Here is a 14543-nt window from a genome sequence, read left to right on the forward strand (position 1 = left end):
CCCCATAATCTCCTGATACCTGTGAACTAAGCAACTGCACTGCAGATGGTAATCTGTAATAGTAGTTTCATGCTTGGAGAGCCAGTCACTCTGGTCTTCTCAATACGGGCTTCTTTTCATGACATGCCAGTTGCTGTTGTGCTGTCTCTCGGGTAGATGACTGTTCAAAAAGAAGGGGGTAGTGAATGAAGGCAGGAGACAGGAAAAGGAATGCTGTGGGACTGTCCCGCTTCAAGGTTGTATATGGTTAGATTTTTGGACTTACATGTCAACATAAGAATTATATAATTTGTTATGCCTATTTTATTTTTTTTTATTTATTTATTGTGTGTGTGTGTGTGTGTGTGTGTGTGTGTGTGTGTGTGGCCAGTTCAGCCCACCAGGGGGTGGGGCTGGCTGGCATGTGGTGCTGGGGGATTGAACCGCGGTCCCTGCGCTTTGCTTAGCTTAGCTTGTTCTAAGTAGGTGCTTTAGACCACTGAGCCATCTCACCAGCCCCTGTTATGCCTATTTTAAAAATATATTCTAATTTTAAATGTTTTTTCATCATATTCTGTAGGGACTTAAAGTTCAACATATCAATACCTGATGAAAAACACCTGTTCCATGTGATGCCTAAGATGTTTGATATTCAGACAGATAGTGGGGTTAAGCTTAACAGCCTAGGTTGTATGGTAATAACAATAAGCTTCTCTTCTGGAGGGTTAACAACCTAAGTTTGCAGACCAAAATTAAAGAAAAAGGAGGGCCACAACGAAAGCCAACATTTTGGCCCTAACCGTCTAAGGTCAATTAAAACTCAGGACAAATAAGAACTTGTACTGTAACATCATGTAACTCGGTAGTGTCCCAAATTTTCTGATCAACTGGAAGATTTTTAAGATAACTTTTATAAAGAAGTGGGCTCGTGCTGCTCCCTACTGGTGATTCTCATGCACTGCAGACTCTTGGGAATTGATTTTCTTGGATTTCTGCTTTCAAACACACTGAAAAACTTGACCCATCACGCTGTAATCTAGCTTAATCACTGCAGAAGCGCATCCAGTATCTCACAGTGCTGAACCTCTGGACAAGGTGCCGGATGCCTCATAGTACCATGATTCCTACTCTACCTGTTGCAAACAGGCTCACAAGGAAAGGAACTCTGCTGCTAGATGACTCTTGTCATCAACTCCCTGCTCAGAGCTCCTCCCATCACTGTATCTGCATCTCAGGCCCGCCTCCCCCTCGGGCCACTACAGCTCAGGAGCCCTTCTGGGCCTTAGAGCAGCTCCCCTGCCTCCACGCTGACGTCACAGGCCCAGGGCGCTGCTCTCAGCCTGAGAGCACTGAATGCAATAAATAACGACACACACCAGCACACGCACACAAAATAAATAAATATACAAAGATACACAAAACATATAATTCTTCAAGTACCTCAGAGCCACAATATAGAACTAGAGATTAATGTTTTGCTACTAATCAAACTTAACAAAAAAAAAAAAAACTTAACTAACAAAAGTCATATCTTTAGTATTTCTTTTACAGAAAAAAGAGTAACAAAAACTTTCATAACAAAATAACAGGAGAATGGAAATTACTAACAGTGTGTGTTATCTCTTTTAAAAAAAATATTTGTGTGTGTGTGTGTGTGTGTGTGTGTGGCCAGCTCAGCCCACCAGGGGGTGGGGCTGGCTGGCATGTGGTGCTGGGGGACCGAACCGCGGTCCCTTGTGCTTTGCTAAGCTTGTTCTAAGTAGATGCTCCAGACCACCGAGCCATCCCACCAGCCCCATGTGTTGATATCTTTAAAGTTGTTTCTCAGATAATGGTAATAAAATTTTCCAAATCACTCTTAGCACAAACCTTCCTTTTCAATCAACTTAGAGACATTAATATTATACTGGTCTTCTATTTTCCATCTTTCCTTTCTGTTTCGCATTCCCCCAGCCCAGTGCCATTTTCCTAGAGAACCATTTCTTCCCATTTCACAATATCTATGGTACGTTTTAGACCTTACCCACTCATTCACTCTCTAATACCAGGGAGATAATATGATGTTTACAGCTATCAAGAAATCCAGAAGAAATGGGCAGATTTCTTCACACATACCAATTACAGACCTGAAAGAAGACCGAATACAATTCCAAATTAACCAATATAAATCAATAAAATCAAAGTTGTAATTCAACACCAACAAACAAAAGGCTCCCATTCTCTGATGTTTGACTGCAAAATTCAACAAGAAATTTAGGGAAGATCTAATGCCACCATGCCCTAAGCTCTTTAATGAAATGGAAAGGGAACCAGTATTCCCCAGTTCATTTCTGGAGGCAAGCATTATGCTGATACCAAACCCAGAAAAGGGCCCACAAGAAAGAGAGCTACAGGGCATCTCCCGAATGAACATAGACATACACATTTTCTATAAGATACTAGCAAAGTGGGCTGGTGAGATGGCTCAGTGGTCTAAAGCACCTACTTAGAACAAACTTAACAAAGCACAGGGACCACGGTTCAATCCCCCAGCACCACATGCCAGCCAGCCCTGCCCCCTGGTGGGCTGAGCTGGCCACACACACAAAATAAATGAAATAAATAAATAAAAAAAAAAAGATACTAGCAAAGTAACCAATCACCAAGAAGACTACACACCATGTCCAGGCAGGATTCATTGCACGGATACAGAGAATGGTTTAACATATCCAAATCCATAATTGTGAAATGCCATCTTAACAGAGCCACGGAGGAGATCCCTATGATCATCAGAATAAACGCACAGAAAGCATTCGGCAATACAGAACACCAATTCAAAATAACATAACCCTACAGGGAATTGGAGCAGATGGTCTTTGTCTCAATCTGATAAAAAGCATCTAAGAAAAATTGACAACCCGCAACTCACTGAATGGAAGAAAACTAAAACCTTTCACTCTAAAATCGAGAACAAAACACAGATGTCCACTGTCACCACTCTTATTCAACATGGTTCTAGAAATTTTAGCCAGAGAAATTAGACAAAAGACAGAATAAAAAGAACAATGAAAACAAAGAAAGAGGTTAAACAATCATTCACAGATGACATGATACTTTACTTGGAAGACTCTGAAAGAGCCTCAAAAGAGTTCTGACTTAATAACCAACTTCAGTAGCCTGGAGGGCTAATGTGTCAACACCAACAAAGATCAACAGCATTTGTATACAAGAATAATAAACTCACTGAGAAAGAAATTAGGGAAAGAGCACACTTCACAATAGCATCCATAAAAGGAAATACCTAGGGAAGCCTCTTAAGAAAAACGTAAAGGACTGCTGAAGTAAAAGCTACGGGGGCCAGGAAGACAGCTCAGCAGCATAATTGCCTGTCTGGGAAGCAGAGGGTCCTGAGCTAAATCCCTGGTACCACCATAAAAAAAAATAAAATAAACCACTGCACTACTCATTAAAAAGAAAGTAAAGAGGATATCAAAAAATGGAAACATATCCCTTTTTCTCGGTAGACAGAACCAATACAGCAGGGCCAGCCAGATAGCTCAGCAGACTAAAGCGCATTTTGGGCAAAGTGCAGGGGCTGGGCACCAAAAAGCTGTGCCAGCCTGCCCCTAGGGTGTGTTGAGATGTCAACTGAGACAGGGTGTGGTGACCCGCTCCTGTAATCCCAGTGCTTGAAGGATCACTATAGCTCCAATCTACATAGTGAGACCCTGTAGATCCTTGGCCTGGGGAGATGGCTCAGTAGAATAAGTGCTTCCCTGGCAAGCGCAAGGGCCTGAGCTCAATCCCTGGTTCCAAAAAAAAAAAAGAACCAATATAGTAAAAATGGTCCTAGTCACAAAATTATTACATACAATAATACAATGCTAATCAAATGTCCAACCAGATGTCACAGGGGTTACAGAAAACAATTCTAAAATTCATTTGGAACCAGAGAGACACAGAATACCAAAACCATTCTGGACAGCAAAGGCAATCCAGGGGCATCAGGATCATGGCTTGAATCTGTACTGCAAAGACCCTGTGATAAAAAGGTCATGGTCCTAGCAAAAATCAGAGCCGGGAATCAATGGATCAGACTCAAAGATGCAAAAACAAATACAGAACCCCCAGACCCAGTCCTAGCCCAGGCCCAGTGAGTGTGTGGGAGAGCTTCCAGCTACCCTGAACCGCCAGGACCTACTACTGGTCCCAGCCCAGGCGCAGCGCAGTATGAGTGAGACCCTCTTCCACCCCCTTGGGACGCACCCCACCACTCCACAGCACCTCCCCCACCCCACCCGCTGAGTAGGAATTTCTGCCGTGTTCAGGGAACCCCCAGACCCAGTCCTAGCCCAGGTCCAGTGAGTGTGTGGGAGAGTTGCCTCTCCCCCCTACGCCACCTTGTCCCCTCCAGGCTCAGCTCAGGCCTGCATACAGGCCTGGGGTGAAACCCTGCAGCTGCAATCCCTGCAGAGAGTATAGAGGATAGAACTACCCAGCTAGTCCAGGAGCAGAAAATCTTGCCAGAGGGGCACAACAGGTTCACCCCCAAGGGCAGCAGCAGGAAGGAGCTGAGCACAGCAGCCAGACCTAAGCCAGGCACAGCTGGATAAATCCAAAAACAAATATAAATACACAGAGCCACCTCATCTTTCACAAAGGCAACAAACACATTTACCTGGAAAAAAAAAAGAAAGGCAGCCTTTCAATAATTCTTCTTCTTTTTTTTTTTTATTTAGGACAGGGTGGACAGGGTGTATACAGAGTCTCACTACGTAGATCAGACTCGTAGTGATCCTCCTGTTTGCAGCCTCCCAAATGCTGGGATTACAGGCATGCGCCAACACGCCCTATCTCAATCTCAGTCTCATCGCACACCAGGGCAGGATAGGCACGGCAGGCACGGGGATCAAACCCCGGGCCTCTGTGTCTCTCTAAGCAGGTGCTCTAATCCACTGAGCTATTTGGCCAGCCCTGCCTTTTAATAAATAGTGTTGGAAAAACTGGCTTTCAGCTTGCCGAAGTCTTTAACTAGAACTATAACTATCACCACGCACTAAACTAAAATGGAAGGAGAAGGACTAGGAATATAGGTTGGTGGTCTAAGCACCTGCTTGCCAAGTTTAAGTGCCCAAGTTTGATGCCCAGTACCACAGGCCTTGCTGGTCCCCAAACCCTGAGCGTGATGTGTTAACCACCAAAACTGAGCATGGTAGCACTTGCTTGTAAGTCCAGCTCTAGGGAGACTGAGACAAGAGGATGACTACAGGGCTGAGCTGCACAGCAAGATCCTGTACACAAAGTAAATAAATAAAGAAATATAAAATTAGAAGAGAATAAATATAAACATTAAAACAGAAAAAAAAAATAATCTGTGGGTGCATAGAGTAGGTAAGACAGTTGAAGATATAACTTTAGGCAAAAACTTTACGAACAAGTACCCAGATACACAGGAAATATCACAATTCAACAGCAACAGGAATCTCATCTTATTAAAAAAAACTTTTGTACTGTCAGAGAAACCACCAGCAGAATGAAGAGACAGCTCACAGTATAGGAAAACAATTTGTCAGCTGTTCCTCAAAAGACTACCGGATAGAATACATAAGGAGCTAAAAAAAAATCAGGCCACCAGATGTAAAGAACCAGTCCCAAATCGAGCATCTCAAATAAACAGATATCCTTAAGAGCAGATATGGCAAATAAATATGTGAAAATGTTCAACACCACTGGTCACTCAAGAAATGCAAACTCACACAACCCTGAGATTCCATCTCAGCACAGGAGGAAAGGCCACTGTCAGGAAATCAGGCAAGAACACGGTTGTGGGGGAAAAAGAAGCCAACTCCACTCTGAGTGGGAGCGTGGACTCGGGCAACCATTGTGGAAATCAGTCTGGACATTGACCAAAAACTGGGACTAGAGGATCCAGCTATCCCCTTTCTTTGTGCCTTATCAAAAGAAGTAAAAAACATCAATCCACAGTGACCTATGTACACCCATTTTAAAGAAGCATGGCTTGTAGTTCCCAAATCTCAGGATCAACCCAAATGCCCATCAAGTGATGGACAGATAAATACTACGTGGGTTTCTGATACATTGGGCCACTATTGTGACACAAGAAGGGATAAGACTGAGACACGTCTAGGTCAGTGTGCGCATATTGAGACCATTCTCTTCAGGGCAATGTACGGGACACACAAGTGTGGACACCACTTTGAATCTCGGCTGTGACAAGCCAAGAGAACAAATGGGGAGCGAAAAGAAGCAAGCTGTGTCAGGTACAGGCATAAATTCCCTACGAGAATTGTGATCACTATATAGAAGTCTGCCTGTCATATCATTAGTTAATTTATAAAAATATAATACTGTGGTTGATGTACCAAGATCACAAAAATGATTTACTTTTCACTAGCTATGAACAAACTGAAGCTTCTCCTTCACTATCTTGGGGTATAGTGCGGGGAGAATTTATGGACCTTGCAGAATCTGGTAATCTGGAGCAGTAATCTAGAACACAATTTTTTTTCTGTATCATATTCTTTTCATTTTAGTTCTCTTCTCTCATTTAATTTTGAGGTCTAGTAAAAGAATTTCTAATCTTGTTTCCAACATGACAAGAATAAACCCCATCCCATCAGAAGGGCTTCACGCTACTGCTCCATGCTGGCAAGAGCAGAAAATGCTGAGAGTGAGTAGCCAAGAAGTCAGTCACTTCAGTCTAATCAATTAGGCTACAAGCATGAAACCTCCCCTCACAGAGACTGACCTGCACACACGGGACATGTCCTAGAGACACAGAGACCTCAGCACGCTATCCCTGCTGCAGATGCAGGTGTTCCAGGGAATCCCCACGCCTACTGCTGCGGCAGCATGGATTTAGCTCTATTGGTTTCTTCCAAACACAGAGCACAAGACCTGCATCACTGTGGGTGGATCATGAGTAACTTGCCAACTGTAATAAACTCCAGCATCCTCAGCCTCCACCCTGCTGATTGTGTTTCCTCAAACACAGAAGAGCCGGCCTCCTTCTCCTGCATGTCCAGTCAGAGCCTCTTATCCCCCTGGGCTCCCATGAGCAGACTGCCCTTGCACTCTGCACTCTGCACTCTTTCCACACTGCTGCCCCTACCAGGGTATTTGCATTGTGTCCCCAGGAAGGACCTCCCCCAGCACCTGGGACATAAAGGCTGGCTCTAACTTTGCCTTCCCTGAGCAGGACTCTGCAGCTCAACTTCTCACCATGAGGCTCCCTCTTCAGCTCCTGGGGCTGCTGCTGCTCCGGATCCCTGGTGAGGATGGGGGTGGGGGAGATGAGCAGAAGTGAGGAGGCCACTGTGTCTTCGAGGATGCCCCTGCCGCCTGCATGAGCTCTCTGCACCTACGTGAGATGTGCAGCCCTCTCTTGCAGCCTGGGTGTATGAGGTTAGGCCAGTGAATGAACAGAATTATTAAAAGACTTAGGACCTGGCCTCCCATGAAAATTGTTACAAAGAGACATAGGGATGTTGACATAAATTTTCATGGTTTCTTTGTGATTAGAATCTTGGGAGCCACCTCAAAACAAAATGTTTGCTCTGTATATTAAAATACCTTAATAATTTTCTTCAGAATAACAAAACGAGAAAACTATGAAAATGCCTTGATATCTGCCCATGACCTTACACTTCTCATACTCATTTTAGGATCCAGGGGAGATGTGGTGCTGACCCAGACCCCACAGGTGCTGTCCATCAGCCTGGGAGGGACGGCGTCCTTCTCCTGCAGGTCCAGTCAGAGCCTCCTGCATAGAACTGGAAACACCTACTTGTACTGGATTGTACACAAGCCAGGCCAGGCTCCATGGGGCCTGATCTACCTGGTATCTAACCGGAATCCTGGCATCTCAGACAGGATCAGTGGCAGTGGGTCAGGGACAGACTTCACACTCACTATCAGCAGGGTGGAGGCTGAGGACGCTGGACTTTACTACTGCCTGCAGGGTACTCATGATCCACCCACAGTGCTACAGCCCTGAACACAAACTCCTTCCCGGAGGCCCAGCTGCGCCTGCCCTGCTGTCTGGGGAGCAGCACAGCGCAGACCGCGCTGTGTGAGGGCAGAGGCTGGGGACTCTAGCAACACCTCGCAGCTGAGGGCTCTACCCAGGCAGAGAGTGAGGATGACAGCAGAGCAGCAAGCCCTGCGCTGTGCTCAGGACGCTGGCACAGGGAGAGGACGACGGAGCGGACCTGCCCAGGGGCCTTTGGCCTTGAAAATTCTCTCCATTTATGAAAATTTGTGAAGTCAAATCAAGTACACAACAATGAATTTAGCATAAAGTGATTTATAAGACAGAAATGCCTTGTAAGATGTGCACTTTATCTGGCATGTGCACTCTTACCATGTCCTCATCCAGTGAGTACACTGTGACAGTGCACTGCGCTCTCAGTCTCTGTGACGATTCTGGAGCGCTGCCCCATCGCAAAAGGGGCAGTGTTGAAGAGATCTCTTCGGGGCTCCCAGGCCTGGCTTCAAGCAAGGCCGTGGCTTATCCAGAAACTCCGTATCATACATGGCTCTTAGTCTTCCTGACCCCATGATGAGGACAAATCCTGGCCAGTAACAACTCCAGTCCTATCTCATTTTCTCATCCAAGAATCAAGGCAGAGGTGAGCCTCCACCCTGGGACTCTGCCTCTTCTTACACTGGCGCTGAACCCAGAGAAGGTGAAGGATCCTCACTGGATGACAACCAGGAATAGAACCTCCACATAAAGGGACAAGGAAATTCTTACAAAATTTTTCACACCACATAGCAGCCATTGGATATATTTTATGCACGAATTTTGCCGTTGTTCCACATTACCACTCACGAAGACATACACGGCTTAGGCTCCACAGGGATCTTTCTTTCCAGGCATTTTAGAGGCAAACAAGAAGTCCTAATATGATACTTTCCAGAGGAAAGTTTGGGGAAGCTTTCTTCCACACGTCCTCTTGCTGGTTGGGAAATCTCAATAGTTTCTCTTTCTTCCTTTTTGTGAAAATCCTCCAAAACCACTACCATCGTCAAAGTTAAATGTAGGAGAGTTTGATAATGGGGACAGTGAATACTCACTTGCTGCCCTTGTCTTCAGGACCATTTACAAACAACATTCAACAGTCCCTGGGGTATCACTATTCAAGTGAGTGTGTGCATATTTTTCAACACTTCATGGCAGCTGTTTGGAAAGGACAGCTTACAAAGTCCATATGAAAAAGTTCCTCTAGGAGCTGGGGATGTAGCTCCGAGGCAGAGCACCTACCTGGCACTGCAAAGCCCTGTGTTTGTTTCCTGGTACAAAAAGTAACATGGCATTACCCAGCACTAGCAGTGAGTCAGCATGAGCTGACTTCGCAGATCTATGACAGCTGCTCTGAAGGTTAGGCAGGATCTGGTCATATTTTAAAGTCAGGGTAAATATATTTGCTCACGTATTCGACACAAGCTCAGATAGACAAACAAAATCAAAGTCTGCCTTATGTTTGGAAATGAGAGCCAGCTAATTTGCAGTGATGTCTCATTAGATGTGAGGGCAGACAGAAGTACCACTGGGAGGCAGGTGGAAATCAGGACTCTAGGGCAACAGTTTTCTAATGTTGAGCTGGCACCAGACCTCCTACCAACAACGGCCCCCGAGGCTCGTGCATGGATGGCACTCTGGAGTCCTGGAGAGGGATCTGAGCTGGAGGCGCAAATATAGGGACAGCGGTGAGACCACGAGGAAACGAATGCAAAGAGATGAGGGCTAGCGGGTCCCTGCCAACTCACAGGAGTCGGAGCACAAGGAGAAACAGCACTTGAGGCTGTGCAGTCAGGGTCAGCATGGAGCCAGACCGAGTGAGGAAGAGAGAAAGGGACATGGGAGAGACAGACAGACCAGGACAGCAAGCAAGATAGATAGAGACCAACAAACCAAGACAAAAAGAGAGAGAAAAGGAGATCCAAGAGCCAGACAGCGTTTTCTCAGCCCTCAATGGAATTCTTAATTTTCTAGATATCTGCATTGTAATTCTTTTCTGTACTATTCATGCAATGTTTCCAATCTTTTATGTTTTCTCCTATTTTTTTAAACTTTAATTAGGGAAACAGTTTTCATTTTATTTTACTTATTTATTTTTTTGGCAGAATCAGGGATTGAACTTAGGCCCTTGCACTTGCCAGGGAAGCACTTATTCCACTGAGCCATCACTTCCCCTGTCCCTATATTGTTAATCTCTTTCTTCCTTACTTGTGCCGAACAATTCTTTTATGACTGTTGTCATTTCTTCTTGCAGACCTGAAGCTCACCTTCCCTTAGCTGTGGCAGAAGCCACACTGAGCCCAGGTAGCTCAGGAGCCTCGGTGAGACGAACCCACTTGCTCACCATCACAGGAGTGGAGCTGAGCCCTGGTGAACAGCGTTTGAAGAATCTCTTTTTCTCTCACAAATGTAAAATGAAAGCGCTGTATCAACAGCAGAATGTCCTTTGGGGCTGGGTGTCATCGTGACCCAAACACTGTGCCCCCAGGATGATCACAGCCCCTGCTGGACAGGGGCAAGACTTCAAAGATGACCTTCATCAAGTGGTGGTCACTGGCCGCCACCTGTTGGTAAATTCTATGAGGAGCAAGTTCTTAGGACAAGTGCAGTTCATGGTGGCAGAAAACAAGGAGGAGCAGCAGCTGTGGCGTCCATCAGCCTCTCTCTCTTCCTTCTACACTGACCGGGAACACCGGGGTCCACCACAAAGATCGGAGCTCATCTGAAGTGGAACAGCTGCAAAGCGGCACAACAAAGACCCGGACTTCTCCAAGGAAACCGGGCAGGCACAGCCTTCCACAACTCCTTTATATAGTCTTTTTTGCTGAGTCATTCTGGGGCCCGGCCCGCCGCACCCCAAGGGCGGGACCAATCGCACCCAGGGTGGGACCAATCGCACCCTAAGGTAGGCCCTCCACCGCCCAGAATCGTGGCTCGCAGATCCATCCAAGTTGACAAAACATACCAACCACTACAATATACTGCCCACTAAAGGGAAAGATAAAGTACCCAATGTAAAATTGAAATAGATCGTCTTTATCACAATCTGATAAAAAGCAACTAAGAAAAATTGACAGCCAACAACTCACTGAATGGAAGAAAACTAAAATCTTTCACTCTTAAATCAGGAACAAGACACAGATACCCACTATCACCTCTCTTATTCAATATTTTACTGGAAACTTGAGCCTGAGTAATTAGATAAGAAAGAGATATTTAAAGAAGAAAGAGAAACAAAAAGAATAGTGACAGGAAAGGAAGAAGTTAAACAATCGTTATTCACAGATGGCATGATACACTACATGGAAGACTCCTAAAAGCCACAAATGACTTCTAGAACTAATAACCAACTTCAGTAGCCTGGCTGGATACAATGCCAACACTCAACAATCAATAGCATTTCTATTCGAGCATAACAAACTCACTAGCAGAGAAATTAGGGAAACACCATATTTCACAAGGGCATTCATAAAAGAAAATGCCTACAGACGCCTCTTAAAACTAAAAGACTTCTTTTTTGAAACATATAGTATTCTTAAAAAAGAAACTGAACAGGGTATCAAAAATGGAAGGATGTCTCTTTTTCATGGTAGCAAAAATCAACATAGTGAAAATGACCATATTCATAAAATTATTGCATAGATTACAATGCTAATCAAACTTCTAACCACATATCACAAGGATTACAGAAAACAATCCTAAAATTCATTTAGAGACAAAAGAAACCTAGAAAACCAAAGCATTCGGGACACCAAGGGCAATCGGGGGGGCATCACAATCACTGGCTTGACTTTATGCTACAAAACCCCTTGGTGTTTGGATAGAAACATCATGGTGCAGGCAAAAATCAGAGCCAGGAATCAATGGAACACACTCAAAGAGGCAGAAACAAATCTAAATGCATTCAACCACCTCATCTTTCACAAGGGCACCGGATACATTTACCAGGAAAAAAAGAAGATAGCCTTTTAAGAAATGGTGCTAGAAAAACTGGCTTTCAGCCTGCAAAAGACTAAAACTAGACCTATATCTATCTTATGCACTAAACCAAAATGGAAGGAGAATAAACATACAAATGCTAAAACAGAAAAACTTAACCTGCTGGAAGATAGAGTAGCTAGAACAGCTGAATATATAGATAGATGTAGAAACACTTAATCAACAAGACTCCAGTTGCACAGAAATATCACAACCAGCAGCTGGAATCTCACCTTATTAAAAAGCACACACACTGCAAGAGAACCACCAATGGAAGGAAGAGACAGCCCACGGTGTAAAAAACAATTTGCCATCTTTTCCTCAAAGGACTGTTTTGTGTAATGTATAGGGAGCTAAAAAAAAAAAAAAAAAAAATCGGAATCCCATATGTAAAGAATCAGTCCCAAAGCATGCATGTGAAATGAGTAGATATCTTTACGAGTAGATACAGCAAATGAATATATGACAAACGTTCACCATCATGAGTCATTCAAGACGTGCAAACTAACACAACACTGAGATTCCACGTTACCCCAGGAGGCATGGCCATTGTCAAGAAATCAAACAGAACAACTGCAGGCGGGGTTGTGGGGGAAAGAGAAGCCATCTCCATGGTTGGCGAGAGTATGCAATGGCACAACCACTGTGGAAAAATCAGTGTGCAGATTTATCAAAAACTGGGACTAGGGGATCCATTCCACCCAGCTATCCCCTTTCTTCTCATTTTATCAAAAGAGATAAAAAGCATCGGCCCACAGCAATATATACACACCCATAGTTCAAGAAGCACATTTTGCAATACACAAACCTAGGAAGCGACCCAAATGCCCAATGACTGATGACTAGATAAATACTAAGTTGTTTTTTATACAGTGGACTACTACTGTGACACAAAAAGGATAAAACTGAGCCATTTCTAGCCAATTGTGTCCATACCGAGACCGTTCTCTTCAGGGAAATAAAGGAGACACACAAGGGTGACAACCACACGGGATCTCTGCTGTGACAAACCAGGAGAATAAATGATGGACAAAAGTGTAATAATTACTGTGAAATAGTGAAAGAAATGTTGAAATGAGAAGGGGAACTAGGTCCGGGGGAGAGAGAAAGGAATGAAGGGAAAAGAAAGAAATCAAAGCTTTTGTAAGTAAGGAGGATATCAGGGGCAGAAGAGAGGGGAGGGGAACAGGTAACATCAGAGTCAAGCGATACCACGCGCTGCTACAAACTCCCCGTGAAGGCTGTGATCGCTATGCATACTTGCATAAAGTGTACCATACATTTAATTAATTTATAAAACTTGAATATTTTGGGTTTTATACCAGAATCACAAAAACCATTGAGCTTGCACTATACAATAAGAGAACATTGTGACAATGAACCGGCCCCTCACCTTCATTCTCTTGGGATACACAGAGAAAGGTGAGAGGACCCAGAATGCACTGGAAAGCCAGCCTCTGCCTCCTGTAGGTTACAGCCTCCAACACAGGGCTGAAAACATCTCCTGGAATTGCCTTGTGCAAAGGCAGGCACACATCCACAGTCTAGGTTTTAGAAAGCTTTTAAGCAGCACCATTTGACCTCATACAGGTGCATTGGCAGTGGATGAGGGACAGGTGACACACTCAGAATCAGCAGAGGGGAAGCTGAGGATGATGGAGGTTATTCCCACTGCCAAAGTCTGACGTTAGGCCCTCGCTGCTGGAGTCCAACACAAACCTCCCCTCTGGACTGGACCACTGCCCTCCTGTCACTTGTCTGGACAGCAGCACGGCCAGCTGGCTGAGGTTGGAAAGGCAAAGAGGAGGAAGCACCCAGGGCTACAAGGTGTCACTGAGGCCTGTGTCTGTCCCCCACATGCCTCAGGTACCTATCGAGCACAGTGGAACAATGGTCTGGTCACTAGCAATGGCCTTGACATGACAAACAGGGCAGGAAAAAAGAGATGACCCCTTGACTACAGAGCCAAAAGACAACACTGAGTGAGGAGAGCCCATAGGGAACAGGGACCTGAGCTCTGGGTAAGACTGAACAGGAGGCGGGAGAGTGAGGGGGGCTCCACAGGTTCCGCATGTGCCTACAGGTTCCTGGGATTTTTATTACTATTTTTGAAGTAGTAATCAAATAGGAGCAGGCAAAATTTACTTTACTTTTACAAAAAAAGAGCGTGGAGGAATGTATCAGCTACAAAAACAATCAATGAACTTTCTAATATTCAAAAAATTACTGTTTCAACTTTAAGGAAAAACAAAAACTTTCATGTCAAAGAGCCCTTTAAAGATTTCTTGATAACAGAGCCAGCACTACAGTAAGTAGGAAGTTAGTCAAAAGAAAAAATACAGAAACCAGCAACAGAAAAATAATGAAATGACAAGAATCAGTCAGTATCATTCAGTAAAGCTCATGATGGCTCTGCAAGTAATTCTTTAAGGGTCACAGACTGCAAAGTCAGAGATTCCAGACTTGGAATATGAGATGAATCACTTATGCTCACTCAGAAAAGAGTAGCACAGGGGCTGGTGAGATGGCTCAGTGGTCTAAAGCACCTACTTAGAACAAGCTT

The 14543-nt window shown here is 44.5% G+C and overlaps 1 long non-coding RNA gene and 1 gene segment (V, D, J or C); one reads left to right on the plus strand and one right to left on the minus strand.

The window, feature by feature from the left end:
* The window catches only part of LOC101562402, a 271529-nt gene that overhangs the window by 146535 nt on the left and 110451 nt on the right, over nt 1-14543 (plus strand).
* The window catches only part of LOC111813058, a 137579-nt gene that overhangs the window by 16383 nt on the left and 106653 nt on the right, over nt 1-14543 (minus strand). The window contains exon 3 of the long non-coding RNA XR_002818396.1: nt 5157-5161. This is a non-coding gene — a long non-coding RNA (uncharacterized LOC111813058). The remainder of the gene's footprint in view (nt 1-5156; nt 5162-14543) is intronic.

This window comes from Octodon degus, unplaced genomic scaffold, assembly GCF_000260255.1.
Source record: "Octodon degus isolate 3935 unplaced genomic scaffold, OctDeg1.0 scaffold00162, whole genome shotgun sequence".
NCBI lineage: Eukaryota > Metazoa > Chordata > Mammalia > Rodentia > Octodontidae > Octodon > Octodon degus.